The sequence below is a fragment of the Pogona vitticeps genome, chromosome 5, assembly GCF_051106095.1.
Source record: "Pogona vitticeps strain Pit_001003342236 chromosome 5, PviZW2.1, whole genome shotgun sequence".
Lineage (NCBI taxonomy): Eukaryota > Metazoa > Chordata > Lepidosauria > Squamata > Agamidae > Pogona > Pogona vitticeps.
In genome coordinates, this window is record NC_135787.1 from 67,742,688 (window position 1) to 67,754,969 (window position 12,282).

The window sequence follows — 12,282 nt, forward strand, 5'->3', positions numbered from 1 at the left end:
GTGACATTACATTGGCGAAGGATCAATCTGAACTGAACTGGCTTTTTATTTTAGTCCTGTTTCACATTATGAATGGTTGTTGGCTACAATTCTTCTGATATGGTCAAATTTGTGCTTATCATAGGGACTTGGCATAGCATTTGAATGATCAAATGTGATTCCGAATGCAGAACTAAATAGCTACTTTGTTTTGTTCTGTTCTTAAAGCACTTCCCCCCCCCCCATTTCTCAAACAGTCTCATCTCTTGAAGCACATTTCCCCCCGTTTTTTAGGTAGTCTCATTTTGTATTTCCAAAGCAGACAAGAGTATAAAGTCCCTCCTTTCTCCTTATTGTGTAATTTCTTCCAACAATTGGAGTACAATTTCAAATGGAATTGGTTGGTATCAAGGAGACCATCACATGGATAGGCTAAAGGTGACCCAGACATTTGCTGGCTAAGTCTAAGGACAAAATGGCATGACTGACCTTTCTGTGTGCAGATGGTAGTTATCCTGGTAACATCAATGCCGGAGGTTGCAGGGGCAATGTCTTTCACCACACCTCAAGGTAGTAGTGTAGCTGGGATTATGTAGGACAGGTTGGGTGGCATGTGCAGTTCAGTCACTAATACCTTGCCGTTGTGCCCATCAGCATCTTCTACCTGGGGCAACTGCTTTCGTTCATATTGTTGGAATGCCAGTCTGAACATAAAGATCTTGTCGATTTTAGAAGCTAGGTCTTGTTAGTCCTTGGATTGCAGATCACTCGGGAACAGCAGGGATCTCTGGGCAAGGCTATACTATTGATGGTTTTATTTAAGAATTCTCCCTTTCCAGATATGGCTTGGAGATTGATTTTAAATTTTTGTTGCTCAAACGCTCTTATAAAAATTCACTTGGGCAGCCAATTTGCAACCAGATTTAGTCTTCAAAATATGTGCTGTGTAGATGGTGGCCACTGAAGAGTCAGCAAAGGCCAAGAGATCTGCATAATCTGATATGTAATATATGAGTAGGGTTCTACCTGTCCATGTCATCTACTTTCTAGATAGCTTTCCTGTGCCTTCAAATTCAGCACTCTAGACCACTGGTTCTTAACCTTGGGTTACGCAGGAGTTTTGGACTGCAACTCCCAGAAACCTTCACCACCAGCTCTCCTGACTGGGGTTTCTGGGAGTTGCAGTTCAAAAGCATCCGAGTAACAAAGGTGAAGAACCACTGGTCTAAGATATCAGTGTTCTTAGTGTCTAATCTAAGAGGGCCCTTCACCCAACAACTAGAGGGTTTTGGCCTCAGCTTCTCTTCCCTTTGACTTTATCTGCTGCTTTTTCTGTAAAATACAGAACAAGGCAAAAACACAGTAGTTTGAGTGTTGGCATTAATTTTTAATTACATTGTAAAAATAGTTCTTTCAATATAGGTCCATAGTGCTTCTAAAAAGAAAGCAAGATGGTATGCATTCCTTTGGATTAATTCTATGTAAATTCTCTGGACTAGTTCAGATGATCTGTGGGCTAAATTTACACTATTACAAGGAAACCTCAATGAAAAAAGAAAGAGCAGAAGTGAATTTCATCCATAAATGGTTGCTATTTCTTTTATTTTTAGTGGTCCAATAAAAGGTATCACCTACTCTTACATTACTCTTACTCTTACACCTCAGGCACTCATTCTCCCTCCTCTTTCTTTCTCTTTATTTGAGTTTAGGAAGAGGACAATGAAAGTTCTGCTTTTCTTTTTCTTTTTAAACTAAATCACAGTTATCTCCTATGGAATTACTCACAATATTGTGATTTATTCTAACTCTAGTACAGATATATAACAATCCAGGATATCAAACTATGCTAAAAATTCAGAGTCTAGTATAAAACTTTTGCCAGGGAGGAAAAATAATGTAAGATACAACTTCTTTAAAATGTGGAAATGGTTGCTCTGTTTCATTAATTTTGCAAAATATGGCATTTTTATGAATGCCTAACATGGAAAGGAGATAAAATTCCTACACCAGTTCCCAAGTTCATCATTGCTCAGTGCTGCAGGAAAGAAGGACGGAAACCAGGTTCTATCTGACTTATAAGATTGCCTGCAGCCATAAGTAGATCATTCTAAAATGAGACATAATGCATTCTCTTCAACTTTTCATGTCAGTTTAGAGGAATAACTTCATGGTGGATCGAAAGAGACCTGAATACCTTTCTTTTCTTCTTGAATAGGATAGGTTTTTTTAAAAAATCTTTTAAACAAAGCAAGACACGGATGAGGACTTTAACATTCTTTGAAACATGTAACTTGAATGTAAGATTTTAAGCTTAGTCCAACTGGCCCCAGTTCAAAGGTACTCAGAGGAATTTTGCCAGCTGTCTTTCTAAAAGGACTCTTTCTTCTTTGGGTGGGTGTGCAAGCTTGCCTTGCCAGTCCAGAAGAGAGACTGTTTCTCAAACCAAATACTTCCATTAGAAATAACCCTGTTTATGTTTTCTAAGAAATCAATCTCACTAGGAGCTACTACTACATCTACTTAGGACTGCAGAACAGAAGACCTCTTACACATGGAGTTAGACTTTTGCTGACAGTGCAGGCTCCTTGCATGAGAAAAGACCAGTGAAATCTAGAGATGTACTTCACTTCTCAGTAGGCATCACACAGTCTCTTGCATGAGAATCTGCGCAATGTTTGGAGAAACAAAACAAAGCCCTCATGCAGTCTTGCAGATAATGTATTCACTACATGCTAGGCCATGGCAATGCACAATTAGTTGTGCATTGCACAGTAGTATAGCTAGCTTGCATGCAACCATACTGCCAGAATTTCTTTGTTGAGTACATATCTTGACCCAATTCTTTCACTTTATCAGAATGCCCATATCTGTATGTGCTTGTGTATGTCACAAACTCCCATAGCAGGAGTGGAAATGTATGAGTAATAGCTCCTTCACACTGATGGTATTGCATGCCACTATGATACACATGGGAATCTGCAGAACCATGTATGTGGGCTCACTACCTTTCCAATCTGATGGGTAGCCTCTTAGCTAACTGACTATGGCATGAAGAAATCATAGGAACCCAGAAAGCTTATAGTGATTTATAATGAGTCAGTCTATCTGGCTTAGTTCTGTTAACTCTGGCTCGCAGCAGTTTTCCAGAGTTTTGGGCAAGATGCCTTCCTCACCTTGTCGCAAGATCCCTGATATTCTCTGATGACTTCTAACCCAAGCACTTATGAGACCCAGCTTCTGAAATTGGATGAGAGTGAGTATATTCAAATTGGTCCTGTCATTAACATGATTTTGGTATTTCAATGCTTAGTGTGGTCGCGTGGAATCACACCATGAAGAATGGCCCTTAGTACTGTCAGCAGTGCAGTAGCTACACTTATATTGGTCCAAGTCTAGTACACCTACTTTCTGCCTGTCTGCCCTTCAGCTTGAATGCCTAAAAATATTGCAATGAGAGTCATGAACCTGAACTCTCTATCTCTGTATCAGGAAACACGAGTGGCTACTCCCAGAACTTTCATTACTTTAGGAATTGGGGAGGGCGGGACACAGACAATATACATGAAGCAACAATGTCAAAATCCCTGAAACCACTACCAAAAATAGCACTTTTCAGAAATAATTTACTTTTGTGGATTCGCACTTATCTGGTGGTTCATGGTATCTGCAAGGCTCTCCTCCAACACCATATTTCAAACAAGTGGATTTTCCCTGATTTTTCTTCACTGTCCATCTTTTACATAATATGGATGATTTTGACATTGGTTTCCAGTGTCAACCTTTGCTAACTCCTAGCCCCACCTAGCCCAAGGAAAGGGCTTAGAAACTGGAATATAGCTTCTGCATTCTGAAGAATGGGCATGGCAACAGTAGTTTACCTGAGAGGTTAAATAGTGTGTATGTTTCTCTGTTGTGTATGTTGCACTCACTCACATCTTTACTTCAACATTTCATTGAGTTCAAAAACAGCATTTAAAAACATTTTGGTACAGAGGGACTGTAGTCACATCCCGACTGTTCTTGGTTCTGCCCTCCCCCAGCAACTATAGTACAGATCATGTACTTATCTTCTGGGACCCTCTAGCACTGGGTAATTGCTTTTGGAATTTGTGTGCATTGTATGTATATTTAAACTTCTGTTTTAAAAGGGCAGAACATTCAATTCTTTTTTAAAAAAACTTCCATTTTATGAATGTCAGATAGTTTGCTTCTTTGTTCATCACTCAAAACCCCAGAAAATGACCTGATATTTCTGCACAATGTGCTTCCCATGTATCCAGAAGGAAAAGGGATGCCAAACTTTGCATAGCAAAGGGCAGCCTGAATGTTGATGACACTAATGTCAGCAGTCAAGATGGTCTACAGGATAACTTCCTGCACTCAATACCATTCATAAAGAGACACCAAACCAAGAAAAATTCCAGAACGTGACTTCATTTTTCTTCAGTTAACCAGTTTTCACCCAAACACAAAGCAATTGTGGCTAGTTTTCAACAAATTATCTAGGTATGTATCTATTGCTTGGGGGCACAAAGTAATGTGAATTTCAGTTGAGTCCTTGCTGAAGAATTGCCTAGGTAATTCACCACTCCCTAGATTTACTACATAGGCTCACAGAGTCATTTCTGAATGCAGAACCTAAACTGCCAAGTGTTACTTCAGAAGCAGTACTCAGCTGAATTAAAGGAATGCTGAAAAATCAGGTGGCACATGCCCAATCCAGTTCCTACATTTATGCAATTTGAGATGCAATCTGCATCTATCGTGTCAGTAGCTGAATCTTACTTCACTTCTTCAGCCTATCTGCAACATAATCCTGCCAAAAATGGGAGGAACAGCAGGTTCAGATATTTGATGTCTGAATAACCGAAGTATTCAGAGTCTATTTCTTTGTCACATGCACTTTATGACATTTAAAATTTCATTTGACAATCTGTAAATAATCTGAATTGTTTAGAATATCTGATGGGTGGAAAAAGTGGTGGAAAGTCAATTTAAAGTCACAAACTGGTCATAGGATCAAACACACAAAGAGAGGATTATTTGTAAGAAACAAATACCTTTGCCTGATTATAGCAACCAAGGAACAAAATATAAACACAGATGAATGCTATCCTTTTCAATGTCCTGCCTGAGATTTTTTGCATACTTTTGTTTTTATGAGTATAAGTCTTAGGCTTTTATGAATACATTTACTAGCTGCTTAACCCTATACTATACCATGTGGAAAAGTAATAAATGCAAAAGATTTGTTTTAATACATGGTGTACTATTCAAATAAAAATCTTTATGACATTCTTGACTCTATAATTGCAAATCTAAATTTCAGAGCATCTGAAGGTCTCTTACGCCAAATCCTTGACATTCAGTGTTAGCAAATCTGAGATGTCTTCCAGTCCTGTTATCTGTATAGATGGGGTTACCAGGTGACATTCCCTCACCTTCTGCTTCTCTTTGCACATCAGCTCTGTCAGATACACAGCAGAATGCATGTAGTTAGGTGAATATATGAAGGCTTCAATTGGGAATGGAACCTCCAAACCTTGCTTCATGATGCAATTTAACTCCATTTTATATATTGTCGGATATTTAGCTTATTATTGGATCATTCCCCCATTCAGTGTACACTCACGGCAATTCAAAATCAAGAATGAAATACAGTAATTAAAAAGAAAGAAAAATGAAAACCTGAAAAACAAATTTAGTAGAACCCATATAGTACAATAAAAAAGGCGTAGCCTTTGAAATAAAAGACTGGCATGAAATAAAAAAAAGACACACATAGAGAGAAAATATCATAGAAGTATAGCTTTTTACCAAACCTCTAAAGGCACTGATGTGGAAATAAATCAATCCTTCATGAGGAAGGTGTTCATACGCAGAAGACCTTGAAGGTATTGAACAAAGGTCTGAAGAGGGACTCCAAGTACATTTATTTGTAAATTTATTTCCTTTCAAAAGGTAGCTATCAGAAGCTAATGTCATGATAGAAGGAAGAAAAAACAGACTGAATGAACATGTACACATTCATTGCATTGTCAATAGACCTTTGCATGTACATCTGCATGTATGGAGGGTCTTTTTCCATGAGTTTACATATGAACAAAGGGGAAACAGTTCTCCTGAGTAGATAGAAAAGAACTTTCTGTTGTCATAGTGATGAAGCTACAGATTCTTCAAACAGTTCTATGGGCCTGCAATGGTTTAACTCCCCAAGAGCATTAATTGTGTTTGTATTTATAAAGTCTGATAACTTCCACTCAGCAGAATATGACTTTTATTTGAGTATACATGCATAAAAGAATGCTGTAACGTTTTGAGATCTGCAACACTTTCTCAGTCCAGGCAATGCACAAGACTTTCCACCTATGTTATCTGACCATCATAACTTGGAACAGTTTACTTTTTTAAAGACGGCCACTCCCAGAATCCCCCAGTCCTAGGGGCTGAAGGATTCTGGTAGCTATAATCAACAAAAAGAACCTTTCTCAGTCATCTGGCTTCTTTACTAAAGCCAAGAGAGGGTGGACCTCCTCAGCGTTTGGAGTGGCCTTCCTGACACACACAGAGGGTAACACAAGACTTCTGTATGGAATTCCTGAGTATTTGGTATAAGACCAAAATGTTTTGAGTAGAATGCTTTGCTTCTTCCAAGGGAGTATACTTCCTTTTCCCTCCAGACATGGAATGTATAGAAAAATATGTGAGGGAAAGCATGTGGGGTTTCCTGTTCCATATGCAGGAATGCATATAGCGTAGCTAACAATATGGCCTGTATTTATTATGGTGAAAAGAAAATTTTGTATTACAGTGAGATTATTATAGTCATGTGGCACCACTCTTTTTTAAAAAAGGTTCTGTGCTCTTGAGGGTCTAGAGTGCTGCATGGAACAAAAGTAAGGCTTGCATTTAAACCACTCTTAACATTAAATAGGTACTGCACAGTTCCCTGAATGCTTTTCATTACTTAAAATAAAAGGCGAGGGCCTGTTCTGGAATGAGACTTCAGTGCACAGGGAGATGAGATTTCCACTCCTAAGTCTATCTCTCTGTAGCACACCAGTAAGAAACAGGTTTTAAAAATAAGACAACTCTCCAAATGTGAAATGTGAAGGCAGAGTGGCTCATATCCTGAGAATAGTGGTGACTATCACTCCCTGCCTAATTTGGGTCATGGGTTACTTACTGGGAGGTTATAGGGGATCATAGCTTTGGAAAGTTGTATTAAAGCTCCTTTCCCCACAGGCGAAGGTCACAGCCTGGAGCCTGCAAAAGTCGGAGTTGATTTCGTGGTACAAAACAAATTCCATAATCCATAATGAAACTGTATCTTTACTAGGGCAACAAAAAAAGGTGGAAAAACACATAGGCTTTCAAGCTAAATCAAAAGATGTTATAGAAAGTAAGTAGGGGGAATGGAAGGAGGAGTGAAATCCTGCAGTTAAGCCCTTGCTAGGAGCATGTTTTCTCAGGATGTAATGGAGGAAGGATGTTACAGGCAAATAAATAAATCCCATTAGGTAAGGCAGCAGTTTTAGATTTAACATGGGATCAGAAATGTACAGTACAGCATCTTAGATTATTTGTGTCCCCACATTGGATTCAAAGCTGAACTCATTTAGACTGAGCACACAGGTACACAATAGGGAACACTGTCCACTCCAGAGGCAATTTTGAATGACAGATGATGTACAGTCAATCAGTGCAGATAAAGTGGGTAGTTTCACTTATTTGTCACTCTGAAGAGAAATGCCTCCAGAACAAAGGATAATTAGATATTCAAAAAGTGATGATGTCTGGATCAGGATCCTCATGCCTACTTCTGAGTAAAGAAATATACATACTGGCCCCAAACTATTGTTTAGTTATGGTGAATCATACTAGAGTAGATACACTAAATGAATGGAGATTTTATGACTCCTCTATATGTTCCATTGATTCAAATAGGCCTACTCTAACTCTGACTGACTGTGGCATAGTAACTCACAACTGGAGCAAGCCTATTTGAATCAGTGAAATTTGTGGATGAGGTGACGCATCAAATCCCCATTCATTTAATGAACCTGCTCAAGTGTATTTTTCTACACTAAGTAACAAGATTTTGTGTCTTTTGACTCTGAGAGGGATTTGTAAATTATAGATTTTGTGTTTGTTTTATTAAAACAGACTGAAATCAAACATAACTTTCATAATTTGCAAAATCGCTCTCAAGAGTTAAAAGACACAGTGGTCCAAGTCCTGTTACTTAGTGTAAAAAAATTGTACTATACCTAGATATTGATAGATGCCCAGTGATGCTAATCCTTGGTGTTACATACAGCACTGATGTTACCTGTCTGTCATGGGTTTGGAGGGAAAGTTCCATCCTATGGGGAGTGGAAGGCGGGACATCAGGAGGAGGGGCTGTACTGTATATAAATGTGAAGCCTGTGAGACACTGTGAGACACTGGGTTGTGACGAAGCAGCAGCTGGGAAGAAGAAGCTGTTGTGGGAGTCTGTGTGTCAGACAGGGTACTTCTGTGTGTCAGAGTACCAACCTGATAGGTTCAGGTGTCTGTTGGTTAGCCAGAACTGATAGGTTCAGGGTCTGTGCTTCAAGTTAAGGGTTCTGGGTGAACCAAACTGTATGCTTGTATGAGTGAGAATAAGCCACGTTACTTTATCTTATTCACCTGATTGTTTTATTTTTCCCTGTGTGTATTTAAATAAACCTTATTCTTTTTATTGTTCAAAAATCCATCCCTGGTCTGTGTGACTTCTTATAGGGAATGGTTGGTGGCAGCTTAGTGTAACTGTGTGACATATCCCAGTAGGTCTGGGTTTGTCACATTGATTGGTGTCCAGCGTGTGGGATACGACTGGTCCAGTTGTCCAGTGGTCCAGCAAAGCCTTGGCAAGTGTGCCCAGAGCAAGGGGGGTCTAGTCAGGGACAGTCTGAGGCGCGTAGGTAATCTTCTAGGTGTACCTCACGGGGAGGTGCGCTAGTAGAAGAACGTGCCAACTGGGGAGACTTAGATTAAGGTGCTCTGAGGCAGCCTAGTTTTGGCGGGAAAAAACTGAGGCAAAACTGCGTAGTAACAGTGAGCTAGCTTGCCAGCTGAGAGGCCCAGCAGAGGGGGGTAGGCTCTGACTCGATACTGTTGCAAGTTAGTGCTGAAGAACAGCAGCAGTCTCTAGGGAGAGCTGGTTCTGAGGCAAGAAGGAAAAAAAGTGGTCGTTTTATTTTGAGGCTTGACTTTTAAAGCAGCCTGTTCTGAGGGGGGATTATGCCCTTGACTCGAAGCCAAGTAGCAGACATGAGTGAAGTGAAAGACCCCCAGATTGACCAAGGTTCTGAGGATGAATTTGGCTCAGTGCAAGGTGACAGCACAGGAGAGCAGAACCCAGAACTTAGAAAAATACTCATAGCCCAACAGCATGAACTGAGGGTGAGGGAAATGGAGGAAAGGGAAAGAGAGAAACAGCGGCAATTTGAATTAGAGAGAGAGAGAGAGAAAATTGCTCTGGAAAAAGAGAGAATGGCGTTTGAATTAAGAAAACTGGAAATGATGAACCAGAACAATAATAACAATAGGGATTCTGAGGGAGGCCAATTGTCTAAGGCTGACCTGAAGAAATTCCCTGTGTACCACAAGGGAGATTGTCCTGAGGTGTTCTTTTCCTTAGTGGAAAGAGCGTTTGTGGACTTCTCAGTGAGGGAAACTGAGAAGATGACCATCATGCGATCTTTAATCAGTGGTAGCCTGGCTGAGGTTTATGCCGAGATGCCTGAGGAACTGATGAAAGATTTTGCAGAGTTTAAAAAAACTGGTGTTTGCCAGACATGGGATAAATGCAGAGCAGCTGAGACAAAGATTCAGGTCCCTCACCAAAAAGCCAGAACAGACTTTTACCCAAGTGGGGGCCCAATTGGTGAGGCTGCTCGAGAAATGGCTATCGCAGGAAGGGACAGAGACCTATGAGCAGCTTAAAGACTTGATAGCACTGGAACAGTTCTATTCAGTCCTCCATGGGGAATTGAAATTCCAGGTGAGGGAAAGGAAACCGAGGTCTGTGGCAGCAGCCGCAGAGATCGCAGATTTTATTTCCCAAATAAGAAAGCCCTTGGGTGAGGGGAAATCTGTAGGGAAACCCAAAGAAACCTACAGCAAGTACTCTCAGGGACCAGGGAAAAGCCAGCAAGGGGGAGGGGCCCATGGTGAAGGGAAGCCCTCAGACATGAAACTAAGACCTCAGATTTTGGAGGGAAAACCAAAACAAGATGAGAGAGAATCAAAATACACCAGAAAATGTTATTTCTGTCAGGGAAAGGGTCATCTAATCTCAGATTGTGAGAAATTAAAGCAGCTAAAAGGAATGGTGCCTCAGGAGTCTAGTGGGACCAAGCCAAAAGCTGTGTTCTGTGTCCAGAAAGAGCAAGGCTCAGTGTCACTGAGGGAGCCTGTTGCCATGGCTACTCAGTCTGGAACAGCTACCGCTGCTGATCAGGCTGAGGAAAATGGTCCTCTTGTGGAGGTAAAGCGCTGCTTGCTGATAAAAACAGATTCTCAGTTGTTTGAGACAGCAGGGGTGGACGTAGGAATACTTGACCGTCAGTATAGGGGGCTGCGGGACACTTGTTCCCAGGTAACCCTATGCCATCCAGATATCATCCCTAGGGAGTTTATAATCCCAAATGAGAGCATGAAGGTGGCAGGGATTGAGGGGCAGGTAATCTCTCTGCCAGTAGCAGAGGTACCTGTCAACTTTCAAGGCTGGAGGGGAGATTGGCGGCTAGCGATTTCATCGACTCTGCCAGCAGCCGTGCTCGTGGGAAATGACCTGGCTGAACATGTGAAACGGGTGCTAGTGATTACACGCTCACAAGCCACCACGGGGACAGTTCAGGGGGGTAATGATGAGCCAGAGACGGAAGCAGAGGGAAGTTCAGAAGCTGTGGTGGAAACCTTAACCACAGACAGCAGATTTGGACAGGAGCAAAAGGCAGACGCCACTCTCCAAAAGTGTTTTGAACAGGTGACTGACGCCCAGCTAACACCTGAAACCCCAGTGAGATTTCTGGAGAAAAAGGGGATTTTATATAGAGAAACCCTGAGGAATATCTCAAAAGGGGGAGATGGGATCAGAAGTCAGCTGGTGGTACCTGAAAAGTATCGCCCCATGATCTTACAAAGGGGTCACTCTGACATGTTTGCTGCACACTTAGGGGTGAAAGGGCCCCTTGATTTGATCAAACAAAATTGGGAGCAGATCACCCAGGATGACCCACAAGACGTTGTGACTTACATAGACACCTTGATGAATGACCTAAGGAGAAATCTAGAGCTGGCAGCAGAAAACCTGCAAGCTCAGAAGGTCAGACAGAAAACATGGTATGACCACAAAGCTAGAGAGAGGCACTTTGACCCAGGGGAGGAAGTGCTTTGGCTTAGGCCCTGCAGAGAGAATAAACTGCAGCTCAAATGGGCAGGACCATATAGGGTCATTTCCAAGATGTCAGACCTGAACTACCTAATAGAGCAGGAGGAGAACCAAGCAAGGAGGGTGGTTCATGTGAATGCCCTAAAACCCTACTATAGAGGGGAACAGAGGGTTTTATTCGCGATAAAAGCAGCTGAGAGTGAGGAAGCGGAATTACCCTTCTGGGAGGGTAGAGGGGAAGTAAAATACAACCCAGAGGAGGTAAGGATCAGTCCTGCACTCACCCAAGACCAGCAGCAAGAACTAAAAATGCTGCTTAGTAAATATCAACAGGTGTTTTCCAACAAGCCGGGGATAGTGAAGGGAGTGATGCATCGGATCCACACAGGGGATGCACCCCCGCAGGCAGTATCCCCATACCGAGTAACGGGACCCTATAGGGACAAGGTGCGGAAGGAGCTGGACGAGATGCTGAGGGAGAACATAATCGTCCCCTCTTCTAGTCCTTGGTCCTCTCCGATAGTCCTTGTAGACAAGCCTGATGGGAGCATTAGGTTTTGTGTCGATTACAGGAAATTAAACCGTGTAACCACTCCTGATGCCTACCCAATGCCCAGGCTAGACAACCTGATTGAAACCATAGGGGGTTGTCGGTTCATCTCATCATTGGACCTGGTAAAGGGATATTGGCAATTAAGAATTGATCCCAGGGATCAAGAAAAAACTGCCTTTTGCAGCCCTTTTGGTCTCTATGAGTTTCGAGTCCTGAGCTTTGGTCTCAGAAATGCACCAGCCACATTCCAAAGGCTGATGGACCAGACCTTGGCAGGGCTCAGTGACTTTACAGTGGCCTACATTGACGACATAGGGATCTTCAGTAA

General features: G+C 41.7%; 1 protein-coding gene and 1 long non-coding RNA gene across 3 annotated transcripts in view; one reads left to right on the plus strand and one right to left on the minus strand.

The window, feature by feature from the left end:
* Positions 1-1,190, minus strand: part of LOC144589604 (uncharacterized) — a 389,049-nt gene extending 387,859 nt beyond the window's left edge. Inside the window, exon 1 of the long non-coding RNA XR_013545819.1 lies at positions 1,067-1,190. This is a non-coding gene — a long non-coding RNA (uncharacterized LOC144589604). The remainder of the gene's footprint in view (positions 1-1,066) is intronic.
* LOC144589603 (rho GTPase-activating protein 7-like) overlaps positions 1-12,282 on the plus strand; it is a 144,376-nt gene that overhangs the window by 70,925 nt on the left and 61,169 nt on the right. The window lies entirely within an intron of this gene.